Source organism: Cibotium barometz, chromosome 56, assembly GCF_041138505.1.
Source record: "Cibotium barometz isolate CiBa-2024 chromosome 56, ASM4113850v1, whole genome shotgun sequence".
In the NCBI taxonomy this organism is placed as follows: domain Eukaryota; kingdom Viridiplantae; phylum Streptophyta; class Polypodiopsida; order Cyatheales; family Cibotiaceae; genus Cibotium; species Cibotium barometz.
In genome coordinates this window covers 26,893,451-26,916,480 of record NC_141101.1, presented here as the reverse complement: position 1 = coordinate 26,916,480, position 23,030 = coordinate 26,893,451, and positions in this window count along the sequence as shown.

Genomic DNA, 23,030 nt, shown 5'->3' with positions numbered 1-23,030 from the left:
CTTACATAGTGGTGCATTCATCTGCAGGACTACACTTCAAAGATGATGACTACATTTTATGGAATTGGAGATCCCATTTAGTATCTAGAGAGGTTTAATCAAATTTACGAGGCTATGTAAGGATTGATGATCCCACCAAGATCTGTTCATTTGAAATTTCCCTTAAAAGGTAAAGCAAGCCAATGATCTAGACCAATAAACCCACATGAAAAGGCCAGCTCCTACTAGAAAGTCTTGAGACACACATTCATGAAAGGATTCTCACCCAGTGGAGCTAGATGGGCCCCCACTGCATGGATCTTCTAGATCAAGCACGTAGGTATCTATATGTAGCATGGTGAATCATATTAGTTTCATCTAATCAATCACTGTAAGCTCCTCCAACTCTTGTCTTCCATCTGTTTTGGTCTCTGTCAAATGTCCTTAACCATCGGATCCATGGCCTCATAAATCTTCCCGAAGTAAGGCATATCTCCATCAACATGCTTCAAAACCTTGACAATTAGAGATAGTGAAGCATCATGAAATTATATGCAAAACAGGTGTCAGAGTACTTCAATAACTCTTTCTTTGTAAACTCTTGACAATTAGAGATAGTGAAGCATCAACTTAGGCCATATAGTGTTAGCTGAAGGAATCCGTGTGGATCCTAAGAAGATTGAGTGTATAGCCTCTTGGCCTACACCTCGAGACATTCATGACCTTAGATCTTTTCTAGGTCTATGTAGTTACTATAGGAAGTTTGTCAAGAGTTTTGCTTATATTGCACATCCTTTGATGGAACTTCTCAAGAAAACTACATTTTTCCATTGGATCGAAAGTGAAGATAAATCTTTTCTAGTACTCAAGGATGCATTAACTGATGCACCAGTTCTTACACCACCTGACTTTGAAAGACCATTCTTTGTGGTAGTAACTGATGCTAGTGGCAAAGGTTTTGGTGCTGTGCTTATGCAAGACAACCATCCTATTGCCTATGAAAGTCGAAAGCTAAAACCTGCTGAAACAAATTATAGTACATATGACAAGGAATTAGCAGCAGTTGTGCATGCCTTGAAGATTTGGAAGCATTACCTAATGGGTTCAGAATTTCTTATCAAGACTGATCAACAAAGCATTAGGCATTTGCTTTCGCAACCCCTTATTTCAGATAGGCACATCAAATGGGAATCTTTGATACAAAGTTTCCAACCCATGATTCAATATCAACCTGGAAAGGAAAATGTTGTTGTCGATGCTTTAAGTAGAAGACCACATATCAACAACATTTCCGCTATTGAAAGTGAACCATTTGTACTTATGAAAGAAACTTATGAAGTAGATCCATATTTTTCTGAGATATGGATCAAATTACGTGAAAACAATTGGACACCTCAAGGAAATTATTCTCATAATGATGGCTATCTTTTCTTTGAGAAAAGATTATGTGTTACTCAACCCTATAGACAACTTGTCTTGGAAGAGATGCACCAACCACCATTCATGGGACATAGAGGAGTTTCCGCAACACTTCAAGTAGTTTCTCGAGAATTCTTTTGGCCTCATTTGAAAAATGATGTAGCAAAATTTGTAGCTTAGTGTAACATTTGTCAAGCAATTAAAAGCTACAAAGGCAAAGCTTTGGGATTGCTTATGCCTTTACCCATTCCAGACCGACCATGGGAACAAGTGTCTATGGACTTCATTACAGGCTTTCCTACTACTTCCAGTCATCATGACATGATTTGGACAATAGTGGACAGGTTTAGTAAGCAAGCCTATTTCATTCCATGTAAAAAGACACTGACTGCGACCATTTTTGTCAAGCAAATCTTTGTTCATCATGGTCTACCCAAAGTGATAGTTTCTGATAGAGATTCCAAATTTTGTAGTCACTTTTGGATTGCTCTTTTCTCAAACTTAGGCACTAAGTTAGATTTTTCTACGGCTTTTCATCCTGAATCAAATGGACAGACCGAAGTCATGAATAGCACTATCTTGGATATGCTTAGAGCCTATGTTTCCCAGCAACCTAGTTCATGGGATAAGTACATACATCTACTCCAATTTGCTTATAATAATACTCCTCATTCTGCTACTGGTCGAGCACCATTTGAGATTATCTATGGTAGAGCTTTGCCTATTCCAGCCTACTAGACTCTCCCATAAGATTGAAGCTGCTGATGACCAATATACTCGAGACTTTGATCGCATTTTATCTGAAGTGCGTGATTGTATTGCAAGAGCTCAAGAAAAGTATACATTTCAAGCAAATAGGAAGCGTAAAGATTTTTCATTCCAAGAAGGTGATTATGTACTTTTGAGAATTGAGAAGAGACGATTGAAGAGTGTGGAAAAACAGTTAAACTTGCACCTAGATACTATGGACCATTTAAAATTATTGAAAAAATTAACGATGTGGCCTATAGACTAGAGTTGCCATCTAATTGGAATATCCACAACTCTTTCCATATTCATCTCTTGAAACCCTTTCGACGAGGAACAATTCCTTCTCACCCAATTTATGAGGAACCACCTCTTGTTGAAGGCGAAGAAGAAGTCTTAGTTCCTGATGCTATCATTGATCAAGAGACAACAATAACAAGAACTCGGAACCAATACATCAAATATCTTTTGACATTCAAAAACCATCCTCAAGAAGATGCAAAATGGATGCCCGAGAAATTTTTCCGAGCTTATCCTGAGATCCTTCGTTCTTTTCAAACCCAGCAAACCTACAATTGAGGGCAATTGCAAACTCAAGCAAGAGGGATGTCATGAGAATATATTTTAAGTCCTCTTTAAGAATATTATTTTTCTCTCTTGAGTAATTTGGGGACGCCTAGGTTACTCTTGCGTCATGCCGGCTAGGTTAATATCGTGGGTGACACCACTATAAATATTAATACGTGTAGTATATGACATATGCTTGGGGCCGACTATGATTATTTCAGTTAGGTGTGTATGGCAGGGTGATTCCTGGGGTACTTACGCCTGGCAGTCATGAGTTGGTGATGGTTTGTGCCTGTTTAATATTTGTGGGATTAATTTAATTATTATTGGGCTTATATTTTCAGGTGATGAAGATTATGAGGATTGATGAATAATGTCGAGGAGAATGTTTCTTATGTGCATCATATTTATTTTTACAAGCGTAGCTTGTAACCTTAGTAGTTGATTTTTTCATTTTGATACATTGGGAAAAATACATTTATAATGTTGAATTTATTAAAGCGTAAAGGCTTTACCCTAGCCCCAATTTTTGGGACACTCTATTTTTGTTGTGGAAGAGTGTCGTGCTCTCTAAAAGCACACTTTGTATATTTTTGGGGGCTATGGCCTATTTTTGGTGGAAAGTTAATAAAAATACTCTTGTGTGGGGAAAGGCCACGCACAAGGGGGGGAAGATTGCACCCAGCATGTTTGTCTTGGAGCTAAGTATTATGTTTGCTATGCTTTTGTTTAATTTATTTGATTTTGTTGAAACCTGCAAAGCATGTGTTTTCATGGTTGAATTTATGTGTTGAATTTCTCAAGTGTTCCACAAGCTATCCTAGAGAACGATTCCATTTTCAGCCAGTCCTTTAGGAAAACATGGTTTCTATGCAAGTTTTCAGTTTGATTTTCTTTTGAATACAAGGAGTATTTTCTGAATCAGTATCCCCAAAACTTCTTGATCAGAATTCTCAATTTCATACCAAAATTCCTCGAATTCTATAACCTTGATCCACAGATCAATTCGAAGGGTCTCAAACCTAGTTTCAGATTTGGTGGGAGTTTTGAGTGTATTTTTCTAAACTGATCACACCTTCTTTCCTCAAAACTGACAAAAGAGTTTGGTATTCATCGTAAATTGATTCAAGGTTTGAGTCGGATAAGATTTTTCCTTAACTATCTTTCTCGAAAAGGTTTGATAATTCAGTTACTATTTTCTCGAATTTCTTGCTTTAAATATTCAGTTTACTGATTTCTAAATTAGTTTACAAATTCCAATGAGGAATAAATTAATCATTTATCTGACTAATTCGATCTCTATAGATTTCTTGAATTTTCTTTTTACAATCCGTGTGAGTATAAAACGATAGAAATTTCTCTCTTAGCGTATTTAATTATTCATTTATCAAATACTCATAGAATTTGAGAGAATTCTAATTTTGATATAAAAATTCTTTATGCATCTATTTATGCATAAAAATCAACTTCAATGGGAATAACACTTTTATAAAAAAAATCTTTTTATGCATCTATTTATGCAAAAAAACAAATTTAATAGGAATAACACTTTTAAAATAAAAAGAATCTCTTTATGCATAAAACTCAAATTTAATAAGAATAACACTTTTGTAATAAAAAAAATTCCATTATGCATCTTTCTATGCATAGAAATCAAATTTAATAACAATAACACTTTTGTAATTAAAAAAATCCCTTTATGCATCCTTCTATGCATAAAAATCAAATTTAATAAGAATAACACTTTTGTAATTAAAAAAGTCCTTTATGCATCTTTCTATGCATAGAAATGAGATTTAATAAGAATAACACTTTTATTAAAAGAAATTTTCTTTATGCATCTTTCTATACATAAAAATCAAATTTAATAAGAATAACACTTTTGTAATTAAAAAAATACCATTATGCATCTTTCTATGCATAGAAATCAAATTTAATAATATTAATACTTTTGTAATAAAAAAATTTCCATTATGCATCTTTCTATGCATAGAAATCAATTTTAATAAGAATAACACTTTTATAATAAAAAAATTCCTTTATGCATCTTTCTATACATAAAAATCAAATTTAATAATTAATATTAGTGATATCCATACATATTCATAAGTGAATATGTACATGGAGTAATTGGAATATTTCTTTTAGATGTAAAAATGGTGGGAATCACTCTTTTGGAATAACATAAAAACAAACTTTCTTTTTCACAAAATTCCTTGAAACGTTTGCCATAACCTCCTTTGTATGGCTGACCAATTTTCATTTTTATCTTTCTTTATTTAACTTAATTAAACCAATTCAGAATTATAGAACCCTAATCTACATGATTTTCTAAATGCAAGAGAGTAAACAATAAGAAGAGTTTAATTAATCACTTAGTTAATCTTTCTAGGATTAACTAAGGGTTGGAATGTAAAGAAGAGAAGGGGGTGGCCTTTTCATCAAAGTCATAGCATTTGAATTTAATTCAATCATCTGCAATTCATAAAAATCAAGAAAACCATAGATTTTACATTAAAATTTGTGAACAAAATAAAAAAATTAGCTTACATGGAGCTTGTAAGCTCTCCTTTGGCTTGAGGGATTGAGGGATCTATTATTGTTTGAAGCAATAGTGGCCACCAATTCACTTTGGATAGGATTAGGCCAAAAACAATTGAATTATTAAAAAATTTAATGTAGATGGCTTAGGACCCAGGAGTAGAGTAACAGTGCATAAACACCATTAAGCTTTTACAAAGGGGGAGGCTTCTATTTATAGGAAAAAGTGAGCCTCTAACCAAGCAAACTGATTCTAGAATTTTCCAGATCAGTTTGGTCAATTTTTGACCATTTTTGGGTCAGTTCAGCTTGCTTTTTGGATCTAGTTTTGAAATAGGAGAGAGGAGAGATGAAAATATCTCATTTTATTGATTAAAAATTGGGAGTAATGATGAGAAAAAGGCACCTACTTCATGAGGGGAGATCCCCACACTGACTCGTCAGTTTTTAATTCTTTTCTTTGGTCCTTAGTCCACTCTTTATCTTATGTGAGCATTTACTCATTTTTGGGGGGTTTTTCTTTAATTCTTCAATTTATGTCCTTCCTACACTTGGATTGATCCTATTGGCCCATAGAACCTTAATTGGACCATAATAAAAAAATTTCTGGAAATCTAGATCCTTAGGCTAAGGTCCTTTATACCTATTTTCAATTAATTCCAATTGCACATTGGAAAGTTCTTCTTGAATTTCTGTTTCAGGGGAAACCATTTTAGACACTACGAGGATTTTTATATCCAAAAATATCTCAATTTTGAATTACCTCCCTCTAGATATTTTCTCTCTCCAGGCCCAAACAGGGAAAAAAATGATCTTTCTTTTATTTCAGAGAGGGAAATAATTATAAGATCAGAAGGGAAGGTTCTTACACTTGTACACCTAAAAAGCTGGAGGGAGGAATCTTACATCCTACCCCACTTAAAAAACGCGAGATGTCCTTATCTCGCAAACTAGAGGACAACTCTTTCCCTTAGGATCCAACTGATTCTGGGTTCCTTATAGTCTAGTGAACCCGACAAAATCGTGGGATAAAGATCCCTTATATAGAATTCATCATCAGTTAGCAATTCATTCAAATCATATCATTCATATCCTTAACACAATAATGGTCCATTAGACCAAAATTTCCATCTGAACATTCCTCCTCCATGGGAATTTCAATTATACAGGTTTTTAATTTGTCATCCCTTAACTTGATCCACTGGGTCAAGTGTTAACAGTAGTAATCTGTCAGCACAATCCACTAATCTCATAGTGATTTGGTGAAGTCATTTTTGTCATTCTAGTTATGAACATCATCATAGGGACTCGTCCCATTCATCCTCATTGTGGTTTTGCTCAGCTTATCGCTTTTCAACCAAAATTCAAGAATCATCATTTTTCAATCAGAATCCAAATCAACTCATTAGTTCTCAACCAGAATTTTAAAGTCACCAAAAAAAAGTAGCATAGGAGATAAGGGTGTTTGGCTAGAAAGAGAAGGCTAAAAAGAGAAAACAAAAACAAAAGAAAAAAAGACTTGCTAATAATATAGCGAAAGCCTCTAGGAATATAAGTAATGCAAGGATAAGCAAACACAACACTATTCAATGAAGGAGACATACCTTTGAAGTAGCTTGGGACAAGGGGCCAATGTATTTCAACTAGTCGAGACCATACCAGAGGTTGTCGAGGATGACTTGGTGGCCATCTTCCTCCTGGGGAGACATGGGCCTCGCAAAGACTTCTAACCTCCTTGGAGGCAAGCTCACTTTGGGGCTTGAACAAAACCTTGTTATCGAAGCTGCAACTTGGGCATTGCAGAAAGGCGGAGTAGAGGGTAGCAGGTTGCATGGAAATAAGCATGCTACGCCACAACTATGGCAAAGTGGGTTTTGGCATAGAGAGAGGCATAGAAGTTGGGAAGAGGGAGGCCGTTTCTTGCTATGTCTCTTTTAGCTCAGGCCTTTCTATACTAGGTTATGCTGCTTCAAGGCAGGCTATGTCGGTGATTTAGCTTGGCTATGGGTACGCGAAAGCTACTAAAACTAGAGAGAGAGGAGGACACCAGGCTTTTTTCATGCTCTGCCCTTGGCTCCACAAACACACATACAAAGGCTATTGAAGAGCCCCTCACTTTCTCTAAGCTATTGCCTTCCTCCTTTTCTTGCCCTCCTAAGAATGTGCCAACCCTAGCCAACTAAGATCCCTATTTTAGGAGCTCATGACATCAAGCCGTGACTTATACCAACCATGTGCAAAGGCAATACTCGTAGATGTTTGTTATGTAATGTTGTGGTCTTGGAAATTTTGCTTTTGAATGTAATGGAAGTTTAAGATAATAATATGGTGTCTTTCTAAATGAGTTGCATAGTGATAGTGGCCCATTGTGTGTAGTGCTCAACATCTCGTAGGTGTGACAAAAGAGGGAGAGGAGTAGACAAGAAGTGTAGAGAGAGGAACCGCTCACCTAAACACCAAAAATCACTTGCTCAAAATTCTCACGAAAAAAATATACCCGACTTACACACATCCAACAAGACCTACTATTAGAAGGATAACCAAAGCATCAAAATTTCTTGTCTCTTCATTCAATTGAGATCATATTTCTCAATTCAAGCATACACTTCTTAAAGTGACTTCATAAGAAGCTTAGCAATACATCTAAGTATTCACTTTTGTCATCAATTTTCAGTTTTTGACAGCCTAATATTCACAAACCAATACTTAATTCTCATTTAATCTCATTAAAAATACTAAGTGCTTCCTTATCATATTGACTTGTCAAAAATCTTGTCAATCTTGCCAATTTGCCTAATCTTTCATCAAATTTTTCATATTCTCTCTCTATGGATTAATTAAGCTTGATTAGTTTTTGTGTTAGGATCTTTATGACACTTGGAGAAGAAATGCTAATTCTCAAGCACAAAAATTAGAGTATAGCCTAGAATTGCACAAATTAAAAACATAAAATTTAATAAACAAGAAAGTTAAATATTAGGAAAGAGATCATCGTCGATTAGCGCATCTCAAGATCCATATGTCCCATTACAAGATTAACAAAAAGATCTATCCCACTAGTAGCAATGGAATTAGATTCAATTCCTTCCTCTTTATCTTGGATAGGGACAACTTCATCTTGATTAGTTGGTGGTATGTTCATCATCTTGTACTTGACCCTCTGCATGTTCATTTTTTACTATCACTTCATCCATGAGCTCTTCAACATCCCTATCTTAGAAAATACTCTTTGAAGAAGGAGAGACTCGCCATTTCTCATCATTTAAATCCATGCGAAACACAGTCTTATAAGTGTGTAAATTAAATATGCATAAGAATGATATAATAAAATCTTATGGTTAGAATTTACTTGTTCACAATGGTGAGGTAGCACAAATTTGTCTCTTTGTTTGCCAAAATTTTGTGGAATTGATTGCCATAAATCCATTTCGGAAAATCAATTTCACCATAAATTCATTTGGATGCATTTTCACGGTTTCTTGAGTGCCTCCACTCACCACATCCTTACACTAATTCACATCCAATATAAAAATTTGGAATGTCCTAAATCCAACCTTTAGGATGTTTTGAATCATGCAACAATAATTAAGCATTTCTCCAGTTTCTTGCTCAAAGTTTTCCATAACACCACAATCTTGGGTATTTTTGTTTGTATCATACTTTGACTGCAAAAATGCCTTCCTTTAGACCACATGTCATTGTATAACTTATACTAACACTAACAACAAATGAAATATATTTATGATATTGAATAGCCATATCATGAGATTCTACTTGAATAAAAAAAGAAAAAGTAGAGAAACACTTACATGGGGCTCGTATCCTCTTGCATACTCCCACTCTTCTTTTATCATCATCTCTCCATGTTCTTTGTCCTTTTCCATTTCTTCATAAATCCAATCAATAGTACAATATTTTGGAAGTTATGCAAGCTTCAAAGGAAATGGCAAGCCTCTCGAACATATTCTAAATGCTCTTTGCTCCACATACCAGTTTCTCCTCACCTCTTCCTACCTTGCCACTAACTGCACTATTGAGAATACAAAATGTATTCAACTTCTTCATTATTAATGTTTCCATTCTCCTTGATCTTCTTTTGCCTTAGAGTACATGGGACACCATGCGCTCATCATCCTCATTACTCCACAATTGTGGCATTATGGGATCCACTCGAGAGAGATACTCTAAAATGTGGACACATGGTTCTTGCACTAACCAACCCTATGCCATGCTTCCTTTTGGCATAGCTCCTTGTTTAACAAAAACCTTCAAGGTATTCATGAAATGCTCAAGAAAGAACATCCACTAGGCATGCACAGCACCGCACACTAACACTTCATCTATCAAGTGTGCCACAAGATGTAATTGACTAGTGAGGATAGTTCTCGGGAGGTTTTCCTCTATCATGCTCACTGCCTCCACTACCATTACTCGGGCTGCATCAATAGTAGATGGATGGATCTCCTTGGTGCTTACATACCTAAAATGGAGCTTAGTCCATTTTAATTAGCATGACATGTCTTATAAACTAGGACAAAAATAAAATAAATCCATGTTAGAATTTTAGTTTTTCACATCTCATTACCGTTCCCATTTTGTAGACGGCCTCACGCAATTTTTGATCTCCACATCTACTAATGCATATGGGAAGAATGAACTGTGTAACACAAAAAAATGTAATCAATGTTATGTAATTACAATGAAATACTATCATGAAGCTTGTATAAGTAGTATATCAATGTTATGTAATGAAATACAATTGTATAAGTACATCAATGTTATGTAATTACAATGAAATACAATTGTATAAGTACATCAATGTTATGTAATTACAATTGTATAAGTACATCAATGTTATGTAATTACAATGAAATACAATTGTATAAGTACATCAATGTTATGTAATTACAATTGTATAAGTACATCAATTATGTTATGTAATTACAATGAAATACAATTGTATAAGTACATCAATGTTATGTAATTACAATTGTATAAGTACATCAATGTTAATTACAATGAAATACAATTGTATAAGTACATCAATGTTATGTAATTACAATGAAATACAATTGTATAAGTACATCAATGTTATGTAATTACATTTAAATTACAATTGTATAAGTACATCAATGTTATGTAATTACATTGAAATTACAATTGTATAAGTACATCAATGTTATGTTACATTGAAATTACAATTGTATAAGTACATCAATGTTATGTAATTACAATGAAATAGAATTGTATAAGTACATCAATGTTATGTAATGAAATACAATTGTATAAGTACATCAATGTTATGTAATTACAATGAAATATAATTGTATAAGCACATCAATGTTATGTAATTACAATGAAATACAATTGTATAAGTACATCAATGTTATGTAATTACAATGAAATACAATTGTATAAGTACATCAATGTTATGAAATACAATTGTATAAGTACATCAATGTTATGTAATTACAATGAAATACAATTATATAAGTACATCAATGTTATGTAATTACAATGAAATACAATTGTAATTACAATGTTATGTAATTACAATGAAATACAATTGTATAAGTACATCAATGTTACAATGTTATGTAATTACAATGAAATACTATCATGAAGCTTGTATAAGTACATTGAACATACCTGAAACATCTGGTGTGAATCATACATTTTTAGACCATGCAATTGAGTTTCTCCTTTCTTCTTTGTTTTTGTGAATGCCCCCTTTAAAGAACACATGACACCCACCGTAGCGAAGAAAATTTTATCCTTCACTCTCTTCTTATCATTCTTTGTAAATATATAAGGTGATTTAGGTAAAAGTACCTTCCCATTCTCTTGAAATATTGACCAAGTGGTGGGGAGGCATTTAATCAATCTCAAATCCTCCCAAACTGCTAAAGAATATCTCTTGCCAATTGTGTGGTCCCAAATATTTTATGCTACATTTTTTATGACAAATGAAGATTGAGTACCTTGTCATTCCTGGCGATAGCATATGGGATGACCCTTTCCACAATAATTCCCAATCCCCTACTCTTGGAGGATGTGGGGGGACTTCATTTGTAGATGAAACAAACTTCTCATGATTAAATGGAAACAATCAGTGATATTCTTTATACATGACCTTCTTGAGATGCATAGGCCATGATGTTGCAAGAAACGGTCCATAAATCGAACAAGCATTATGATCCAATGTTGTCAGTCCTAATTATACACAATGCATAAATAAAATATATTTAGACACAATTCATATTTGATAATTCAAATCATAGGAAGATGATTGAGAATAGAAAACATACTAGAGAACTCTCCACATGGTGGAAAGTCACGCATTGTCCACATGGTGGAAAGTCACGCATTGTCCACATGAAAATTGCCTTCTCTATGCTACGTTGTGTAAGCGGTCGGGACACATCAAGCACTTGGATGCCACGCTATAGCCTTCTTAAGCCTCTCGATCAAAGGTTCAAGATACACATCGATGTTCTTGACCTTGTGCTTGCTGGGCATGAGAAGAGCTAGCATCACATGACCTAGTTCACTTCTACCACCACTACGCTTGTGGTCCATAATGTTGATTTGAGACCAAATGGATTGAATCCATCCATACCCAATCCAAGTCGTACATGACGGGGCTTGTCCTTGAATTCCAACTCTTATTATATGTGTTGCCATGCCGGTGAGTCCATAGGGACCCTCATCGTGCCATTGGTGGAATGATTCTGTGCATGCCATGTTATAAGTTCGGCACTAGACTTGCACCAGAACATTTCTTGAATGCAGGGTTTGATAGAAAAATACCTCAACACCTTTTAAGGAATTATCGGAATATGACATGAAAAATTGATATCTTTCATTTTCAATTTTGTGCATGTTTTGATGGTTTCTCAATGGTAATAACGTGGAAGCTTGTCCAAGAAGATTGCAGCGCCCACCACAATGGAAAAATGGCATGGTGATACGGTGGCTTGGTGGCTACCCTGATAATAGCCATTCTATCTTCAAATATAATGGTTTTACTTGATTTAGGGTGCACACATTGTAAATGCCACAAGTATGCTTGATAAATACTTTGGTATGGTAGATAGGCTAGTGATGTGTAAAATAATAGTGGGCCTTCATGCTCACATGGATTTTAATTGTATTATTAATATAGTATTCACCATAAGGCTACAAGTTGGGGAGTGTGTGGAAGGCATGTGGAGGAGTGTGTGTAGGTGCATAATTGGAAACGATTCTTCTAGAATGCCTACATGGAAGAGGAGAGTTCTGCCATGTGTAAGTGGGATCTCCACCTACATGCCACTTAGACTTGGCTATTATCTCATCACACTTTCAAAGTCAAAAAGTCTTTAATTTAATAATCAATAGAAGACTTAGCCTAAGAGGACAATTGATGGTGACATCTACCCTTGTCACTGAAGGGTTGAAGATTTTGATGTTGTGATTTGTAAAAATGAAAGAGAGGGTGATTCTCCACCTATAAAAGGAGCCCTCCTCTCCCTTTCAAAATCAATGAAATGGAGCCTTATCATTTGAGCATTTCGTGTCATCGCCATTCTCTTATCTTGAAACCCTTATTCAAACACTCTCTTTACATTTGGATGTCTCATTTAGCATTAGCTCCTCATGCTTAACCCAATTTTGGACCTCTTTGATGATTCATAAGGAGTTATTATCTTGGTGGGCCTGTACAGGACTTCTCAAGGTAGCCCTTGCCTTATTGCCGCCCTCCTTTGGAGGTACCAATGTTTTTAGTGGTAATGAGCATGTGGAAAGACTTTGGGGACCAATGGTTTTAGTGGTAATGAGCATGTGGAAAGACTTTGGGGACCATAGGTAAATGATCAGAATTTCTTCCAAAGTTGCTAACTTTTAGGTGAATTTTGGCAGTTTTATAGTCTTGTAGTAAAATGCTCATAACTTTTCGCACGATTGCCCATTTTCAAAAGTTTTTATATAGGCGTGAAGCTCTCTTCAAGCTCTATGTACCTATGTTATCCTATTTTACATAGTCTATATGGATTTAAAACTGTAATTCTCTGTGTATCTCTATTTTTATAGACTTTTGGCCATTATTTCTTCTTAATAATGATTAATTTCTCTTAATCTCTTATCAAAAGGCCAATCCCATGTGTCTTATCTTCTTGTAAGTGATTGCTATATTCTTTTACTTTAATATGTTCCGTCCAAATCGCCCAATTCGAACGGATGAACCTTACCAACATTCCCCGTATGTTTCCATTCACATAGTCCTGAGTCGGAAGATTTTCTTCTAACAAAGAATTGCCCTCTTGTTTGGAGCTACCAGACTAACAACAATTCTTGCTTCTTCGGAGCCTTTCATCTTTCCTTCCATGAATTATGATCTCACCTTTGATGTGTATATCTTTATCTTAACCTAGGGAGAGAAAGGGAGGTGAGAAGGCTGTGAGGTTTCATACAAGTGTGTTTTGATTCTAAGAAGTGGCCGAAGTCAAAACCCCAACTTTGTGTCACATCTTTTGGTGGAGATGGCGGGTAGGTTTTACTTAGAACTATTCTATTTTAACCTCAAGGTCTCGCATGATTAAAGGAAAGTTATTTTGAAATAAGTAAATTTTCCTTGTTGTTGCTACTCATCTTTTGGTGCAAGATGTTCAACATTCCGGTGTTCCAAGGATCGGAAGGAGAAGACCCAGGGAGTTATCTCCGAGAGTTTAATCAAGCATGCCGCTTGACGGGTTGGTCTATGAAGGAGAGAGCAGAAATACTTCCAGATTTCTTGGAGGGTGTGGCCTTAACTTGGCATAAGGCTTTGGCAGAGGAGTCCAAGAATGATTGGGAAAGGTTGACCAAAGCAATGAAGGAGAGATTTGGGACAGTGGAGTCACCAAATTCTTTACTATTGCAATTGGATCAAATTTTTCAAAATGAAGGAGAGTCAGTTTCTACCTTTTCAGTGAGGTATGAAGCCTTGTTCATCAAATATCAAGAAGCTACTTTACATGTTGTTGCTTCTTCTTCTTCACCTTCTATGGGAGATTTAAAGAGTTCTTTAGCAATGGAGCACCTTAAGATGAGCAAGTTTATCAGGGCTTTGAATCCCCGCTTGCATGGAAAAGTTCCTAGCAAAGATCCCACTAATTTGAAAGAGGCTCTTCGTATTGCTTTGAAGAAGGAGGCCACTCTTCATATTGAGTCCACATTCCAATCTTCTCCGAGTGTGCCGACCCCACCACCACGAGTAGAGATAGCCTCAACATCTCAGGTACAAGCTCCATCCTTGGATCATAACATTGCACAACTTATGGCATAATTTGCTATTTGAAGTTACACTTAGTCAATGCAAGGCCATCTAGGGTTCCACGAGTTGAGGATAAACCTAGGGATAGAAGTAGTGTCACATGCTATGAATGTCAAGAGAAGGGGCACTATCGCATTGAGTGTCCAAAATTGAGGAAAAGAGAGGATAAAAGTTTAGCACTTTTAGAGGAAACATGCTCAGAAGAAGAAGAGGAAACATTGACGCCATTAATGGCAAAAAGAGGTCGTAAAACTAGGAGTCAAGAAGAAGAAGAACAAGAAGATAAATCTGAAGAAGAGGAGAAAAATAAGAAGAAGAAGAAGTCGTCTAGGAGAAAAATTGGACAATCTGACTTTCCTCTTGGACAAGGATCTCTTAGTTATGACCTCTTAACAGACCTTAGGGAGAAAGCGGCACAAATCACATTTGGGTAGCTTTTGGCACTCTCTCCAAAGCTCAAAAAGGAATGGGGTAAGCTGGCTAGCACAAGGGAATCTAAGAAAAAGAAGAAGAGGGATAATGGGACCCCTATGGCTCAAAAGGTGGATATTGATGTAGAAGATGATGTGCGTGTGATTGATGTCATCATTGAGGTGGATATTGATGTAGAAGATGATGTGCCTGTGATTGATGTCATCATTGAGGGGCAAACAATTTCTAATGCATACATTGATGGAGGTGCGTCAATCAATGTCATGAGTGAAAAAACAATGAAAGATGCTGTAGAGCGGTTCTCTCTACCGTGCAATATAGTGCTCATAGAGTACTACCGATCAACAAATGTGTTAAGAAACACAATGTCAATCCGAGGACTCGACCCGATTAGTGCATGAAGGCTTATCCCATGAGGGAGAGCTCACATACACGAACCACCACTTGACTTTTCAACCATTCAACACCTCAATCAATCTCTCAATCCCTACTACACTAATCAAGAGAACGCGTGCATCTACTAGCCCACAAACTTAAGCAAGCATAGAATGTAACATTCACAAATCCACAAGCTCATAGAGAGAGTCTATTCATGAATAACTCATTGCCAATGAAGTGGGCAAGAGCCTGCATCAATGGAGACTACACACACACACACTACAAGCATGCATACACAAGAGAAAGAAAGAAGCATTCAACTAATCATAGATTAATCTACTTCAATAATGCTAAAACAGATTAAGAGAAAGAAGTGGAGCTATACTCATTGGAGCTTGCTGCTCATTAGAGTACAATAGACAGAGAATTAGAGAGTTGCCATTGCTTGAGAGCTCTAAGAGCTTCACTCAATAGCTTATGAGAATGGCCAAAAACGTACTCTTTATTTAGCTAACATCTCTTTTATAGAGATGTCACTAACCCTAACCCTAGGCCTCTTTCACACATGGGCGGACAACCCCATAAGTGAGCCTTGCTTAATACACTTAGAACTCTCATTTAGAACCCACATTGGCCTAAAACGATTTACATTGCACTTCGGCACAAAAATATGGAAAAATTATGTGCGTCTTTATGTTCCCATGGCTACAATCCCGCTCTCTCGCATTAATTGCTTCCGGCCTCCTTCCATAATCCGTGTTCCGGTGAGTGTTCCTGTGGAACATTCCCCCCTTCCTAAATCGCGCACGTCCTCGGGGGCGGTAGAAACAAAAGCTGCAAAAAACAATGGAAGAGAAGTAAAGCCTTTTATTGAAAAAAAACCAGAAATGACAATCTCACATGTGAGCATGCAAGTGAAAGGCGGATTAGAGTTTTAAAGAGTGCTAAAAGAAGCGAGTAAAGACTAGTCAAAGTGAGACTAAGTGGTAGATAGTGCTATGCAAAGGCAAGTGTGTTTGTACACTGTAGGTTGTTATGACCGCAATCTCAATGTCCTACAAGTGTTTAAGTTATTCCCAAGTGGCAACCCTACTCCTAAATATAAGCCATGGTGATTGGACCTTTCTTTCTTTTTGATTTTTTTGATTTTTTTTATTTTTTTATTTTTTAATTTTTTTGTGTAAAGAGAAGAAGATTAAAGAGAATTATTATTTTTAGCTTGATAAAGAGGAAGGTTCCATCCCAATGAGACCCAAGCAATGGCCAAGAGACCTCCACCAAGAGAATCTAAAGGTCGCTAAGTATCTCAAGGGTGACAGACCCTTTTCTTTCTTTTTGACATAAGGAGTACCCCATGAAGATGAGGGCATCGGTCTCGAGGGCCCATAATGTACCCAAGAGTCCTACCAGCATCTATCAAGGCGATAGAGTCCTTGTAGGTCTTCTTCTTAATCTTTTAGACGTCAGTGTACACCCCATGGAAACCAAGGCATCTACCCCAAGGTGCTAAAACAACCCAAGGTCCTACCAAGCATTCCACATGGCCGTAGACACGTCATGTCTCAAGTCACTTCTATATATTTTTTAGGGCATGTGTTTTGTAAATTTTTGTTTATCGTAGCACCTAGCCCATACCTAAGAGGTAGCTACAACTAGGGATAACTAATATACTTCTAGAGCTTAAGAACTTGGCATACTCCGTTGGTATATGTCTTACACCGTCTTCAAATAGAAATACCTTGTACTAAGTCCTCTAAGAATCTAGAAATCACTCGCTAATAGTAACAACTAATTGAAAACTTAAACCAACCAACTGTGTGTGAACATGCAAACAATATATGCAAAAGTGAAAAGCACATAAAGAACAAAATATTATGATTTGAATACACCTGTTGTAGTGCTCGTTGATGTGGCGCGTTTGTCTTGATGCATTGCTGATGTGCAGATTGCTTCTCTTTGCTCTTTGTAGGCATTGCATGTCTCCCCCCTTCCTAATTTGTGTGCACGATAGGTGGACTATTGGAGCATGTTTGTATGCTCTTGTTTTGCTGAGATCTCTGCAAAATGTCTTATTAACAAACAAGAAAAGAAAAGAATAAAATTTGTTATTGGTGCCAATTACCGAATATAGCCGAGGGGAAAAACCCAGTGGGAGAAAAGTGCCCTGGCTTGTTGATCTTATTGTGGAGTTGATGTGCTTATCCTTGCACTGGCGGTGGATTCGTGTCTACTTCTGCTGGAAAGATTGTATCAAATCACTTCAGGATGCAAGGACAACCCTGTACAAAAGCCGGCCTCTAAAGAAGGTGGTAGAGGAAGGAGTGCTTCCTCGCTAATTATGGCATTGGTTCTTGTAAGATTCCTCCCCAGCCTCTCAAGATGTCCAGCATCTTCCCGTGTAATCAAATCCCTCTTCAGAAATATAAAAGATCTTATTTCTAAGTGTTTTAGCCTAGAGAGAGAAAATTATTCTAGAGAGAGAATATTCAGATTATGAATATTTTTGGATAGAAAAATAACTCATCCTATTAAAATAAGTTCCCCTGAAACAGAAATTCAAAAAGAATTTTCCAATGTACAATTGGAATTAATTGGAAATAGGTATAAAGGACCTTAGTCTAAGGGTCTAGATTTTCAGAAATTTTTAGATTATGGTCCAATTAAGGTTCCTATGGGCCAATAGCATCAATCCATGTGTAGGGAGGAGATAAATCCAATTTGAAAAAGAAGATACCCAAAAATGAGTAAATGCTCACATAAGATGAAGAGTTGAAAATGTACAAGGTTTATTAGTAAAAAACTATGAGCAATATTAAAAATATGAGATATTTTGGGTATCCAAAAATGAGTAAATGCTCACATAAGATGAAGAGTTGAAAATGTACAAGGTTTATTAGTAAAAAACTATGAGCAATATTAAAATGATTCCATTATGACACATATGTAAGGAAGGGGAGTTCTTTAAAGGAGGTGCATATTTCACATAAGATGAAGAGTTGAGAATGTACAAGGTTTATTAGTAAAAAAACTATGAGCAATATTAAAATGATCCTATTATGACACATATGTAAGGAAGGGGAGTTCTTTAAAGGAGGTGCATATTTCACATAAGATGAAGAGTTGAAAATGTACAAGGTTTATTAGTAAAAAAACTATGAGCAATATTAAAATGATCCCATTATGACACATATGTAAGGAAGGGGAGTTCTTTAAAGGAGGTGCATATTTCACATGCTTGAATGAGTTTTAAACTCATAAAAATTGAGATATTTCATCTCTCCTCTCTCCTAATTCAAGTCTAGTTCCAAAAAGTTGGCTTAACTGACCTAAAAATGGTCAAAAATTGACCAAACTGATTTGGAAAATTCTAGAATCAGTTTGTTTGGTTAGGAGCTCAATTTTTCCTATAAATAGAAGCCTCCCCCTTGTTGAAAAATATATAGTGTTTATGCATCGTTACTCTACTCCATCTAAGCCAAGAACTGTGAATTCATTTAATAATTCACTAGTTTTTGGAGCTTCCCTCTTTCTTCAATCCCCATTAGTGGCTCCATCAACATACTTAACCAATTGATTGGTTGGGGGCCTCTACCGTGAACAAAGAATCAAGCAAGTTGTAAGGTAATTAGTGAATATTGATCTTTCTATAATTTCTCAATGTTTCTCTCTTCTCAACCCCTCTCAAGCTTGAGAAGCTTAATTGGTATGTTTTTTTTTAAATGCTATTGAAGTTTATTGGTGAATAGTAGTGAAGAGTTACATAATTTAATAAATGCTATTGAGGTTAATTTTCATTTATGTTTAAATTCTAATGATTTTTATGTAAATTCTCTCTCTCACTCAAGAAATGGTCATACTCATGACCCATTCTCAATCCAAATCAAGCTTTTCATAAAGCTTTTCCTTAACCCAAGATTAAGCTATGCTTGAGGCCAAATTAATGGCTTTTTTTTTCTATACTTTTAGTTTATGTATATTGATGATCCAATCCATTATGGATTAATGATCAAATTAGAGATCATTTTAATTATTTCCTTAATAATAAGCTTTATCCATTAGAAAAATTGAGATTTATCAGTCATAGCAGCGGAGCTATGGCAAAATTTTTATAAAAATTATGCATAAAATAATTTCATTCAAAGCATAAAAAGAGGACTTCCTACCATATTCTAGGAATTATCATCCTAGATTAATTGAAAAAAATTTCATTATAATCATGGAGAAATTAAATTTTAATATCAAAAGTGTTATTTTACCATTTTTATTTTATGCATAGAAGTATGCATAATGGTTAAATTTTTATATCAAAAGTGTTACTTTTACCATTTTTATTTTATGCATAGAAGTATGCATAATGGTTAAATTTTTATATCAAAAGTGTTACTTTTACCATTTTTATTTTCATACATAGAAGTATGCATAATGGTTAAATTTTTATATCAAAAGTGTTACTTTTACCATTTTTATTTTATGCATAGAAGTATGCATAATGGTTAAATTTTTATATCAAAAGTGTTACTTTTACCATTTTTATTTTCATACATAGAAGTATGCATAATGGATAAATTTTTATATCAAAAGTGTTATTTTTAGCAAAATTCATTTTCATGCATAGAAGTATGCATAAAGGATAAATTTTTATATCAAAAGTGTTATTTTTATCAATTTTTATTTTCATGCATAGAAGTATGCATAATGGATAAATTTTTATATCAAAAGTGTTATTTTTAGCAAATTTCATTTTCATGCATAGAAGTATGCATAAAGGATAAATTTTTATATCAAAAGTGTTATTTTTATCAATTTTTATTTCCATGCATAGAAGTATGCATAATGGATAAATTTTTAAATCAAAAGTATTATTTTTATCAATTTTTATTTTCATGCATAGAAGTATGCATAAAGGATAAATTTTTATATCAAAAGTGTTATTTTTATCAATTTTTATTTTCATGCATAGAAGTATGCATAATGGATAAATTTTTATATCAAAAGTGTTATTTTTAGCAAATTTCATTTTCATGCATAGAAGTATGCATAAAGGATAAATTTTTATATCAAAAGTGTTATTTTTATCATTTTTATTTCATGCATAGAAGTATGCATAATGATTAAATTTTTATATCAAAAGTGTTACTTTTATCATTTTTATTTTCATACATAAGAGTATGTATAAAGATATATTTTTATTATAAAAGTGTTACTTTTATAAAAATTGATTTTAATGTATAGAGGTATTTTTTAAAAAAAAGATAAATTTTAATCGGAGATCGACGTAAATGAATATTCCTCGAGAAATCCATGTTTTGAAATTGTAAACAAATATTCATCGTAGGAAATTTTAGAAAAAGAGAAACTAAGATAGTACCTTTCGAGAAGATAAATTTAGAGAGAACCTTTCGGACCTAAACTTGGACTCAGATTATTGATCAAGACCTAATTCCTTCGTGAGTTTCAATCAATGACGATGTGCCCAGTTCGGGAAAAATGTATTCAATCACCCATCGAATCAAAAACTAAGTTAAGACTTGTGACTTGATCTAAGAATCAAGTTAACAGAATTTGAAGAATTCTGTTTGGAATTGAAAATTGGATTTATGATATACTCATGGTATTCAAACAAAAATCAAAACTGTAAACTTGCATAGAAACCCTGCCTTCTTAAAAGACTGTCTTACGCCATAATGCTGGAGGGAGCATTTGGCATATATGTTTATCTAAGGGAAGTTCGGTTGCAACAGCTAGCGGGGAGTGTTCGAGGGACAGCTCACGCGGCAAGGCTTGCCGAGGTCTTGACCAGCCTCGGTATGGTTAAAATGGTGCGCTTCCGGTACGATGGACGAGGGCCGACGAAGCGGTCCCTGAGTGAAGTGCCAGGACACCTAAGGAGGATCCTGGAGGGTTCTGACCAGGCGATGCACGGGCTCGCGGTGCCGAGGACATCCATGCGTATGTCGAGGAAGATATTATATGATGGACCTATGTTTTTTTTTTATAATCTATCACTGGATCTCGTTGTTGACTTGCTGGTCTCAACGGAGAGTCCAGAGGGATACTGTTTTGTTGAGAAACAAGGACTCAATGAAAATTTTGAAGTATGACATGTATAAATCGTAAATTGTTTATCAAGGATTGTTTTTATTAAAGTTTTAATAAAGAGGAGTGCGTGCGTATCTGTTTTCTAAAGCTAAAGTTAAGAAAGGCAATTCAATTATGGGTGGGTGAGTACTTATTTGGTTCCACCGATTCCAGTGGTAGGGTGGTGGCTAACCCATGGGCCGGATGGGGTTAGGCTGGAATCAGTGGAGTTTTAATAATCAAATTGCAAAATCTTAGGATTACGCTAAGATTCGAGTAGTTAAATAATCTCCTGATAAATTTTTCAATAAGTAGATCAACGGCTGTGCCTGACCTGGACTAGGAAAAAAGCGTTGAATTTACTAAAATGATCAAATTATATCAGTGATAGTTTCCTTCTATCTGGTTTATCCAGTTAAAGGATAACTTAGAATTGATCACGTTAGAAAAATTTGTTTAAAAAAAAAAATTCATAATGGCGGAATCGCCCCCGCTTTCCGGGCATGGGAATTTTTCCCGGTTTCGGTTTTTGGAGTGACCACCAGCCTAGTCTCGTGCCCGGACATTCGAGAGCGAGACCCCGAGTGAGAAAACCCGCCCCGCGCATGTGGGGGCTGCTTCCGCTGTTCGGCTACCGAGAGTCTGGCGCGCGGAGGGGGCGGAGGGATCTCACAGTTGGTATCAGAGCGAAATTGAAAGCTAATAAAGATAATTAAATTCTTATCTGAAATTGGTAAAAAGAATTCAGAAACAGCATTTTCATAATGTATTTTCATTCCGTAAGTTTCTTTAATGAAGAAATTTTAATCAAAGAAATTGTTTTTATAGATGGAAGTTCCCCATTTATCTGGTATTCCCGACCTCACCCAGTCTCAAGATATGATTGCATTTGCCTTCGAGCATCTCATCTCTTCCGCTTCAACTCGAATAAGCCGAACAAGACTCGCGCGCCATTTCGAGAATTTATATTTTCCTACCCCAGCGGAGAGAATTCAGCATAAGTGGTTTGCAGGGCAATATGTCCACGCCTCTTGCGACCGCCGTGCAATGCTGTGGGAGAACCTCTCATTGGCTATGATCTTGTTAAAGCTGAAAATCGTACATGGCATCATTTTGTATCATTCAACGCCTCGGAATTTCAGGCTTGCATGCCAAGTCTACAGACTTCTTAGTTGTTTTATTCCTAAATGGAATATAATAGCTCCCTTGTCAGTAAGTGGACATTTGTATCAGGGCATGGCTATGGCCCAATACCGTCATCATATGCGTTTCCCAAGGAGATTTTGAATTCTAGAGCCGAGCTGCTCTATGTACATAATGCAACTTTTATATAAATAAAAAAATGTTTTCCGGAAGAAAAAAAAAATTCCTGTTGTATAAATGATTGTTTACAGCGGACGATCTGCTGATAAAGAAAAATCTATTATCGGACATATGTCATAGATCTCCAATAAGATCTTGTCTTGTTTAAGAAATTGTTTTTTTTTGAACTCTTAAGTCATAGGATCTCATGAATAATATCAAAATAAAAATTTATTAATATATAAATTTTGGCAGAATCATGAGACGAGGAAGCCGTGGTCGTCAGCCAGAC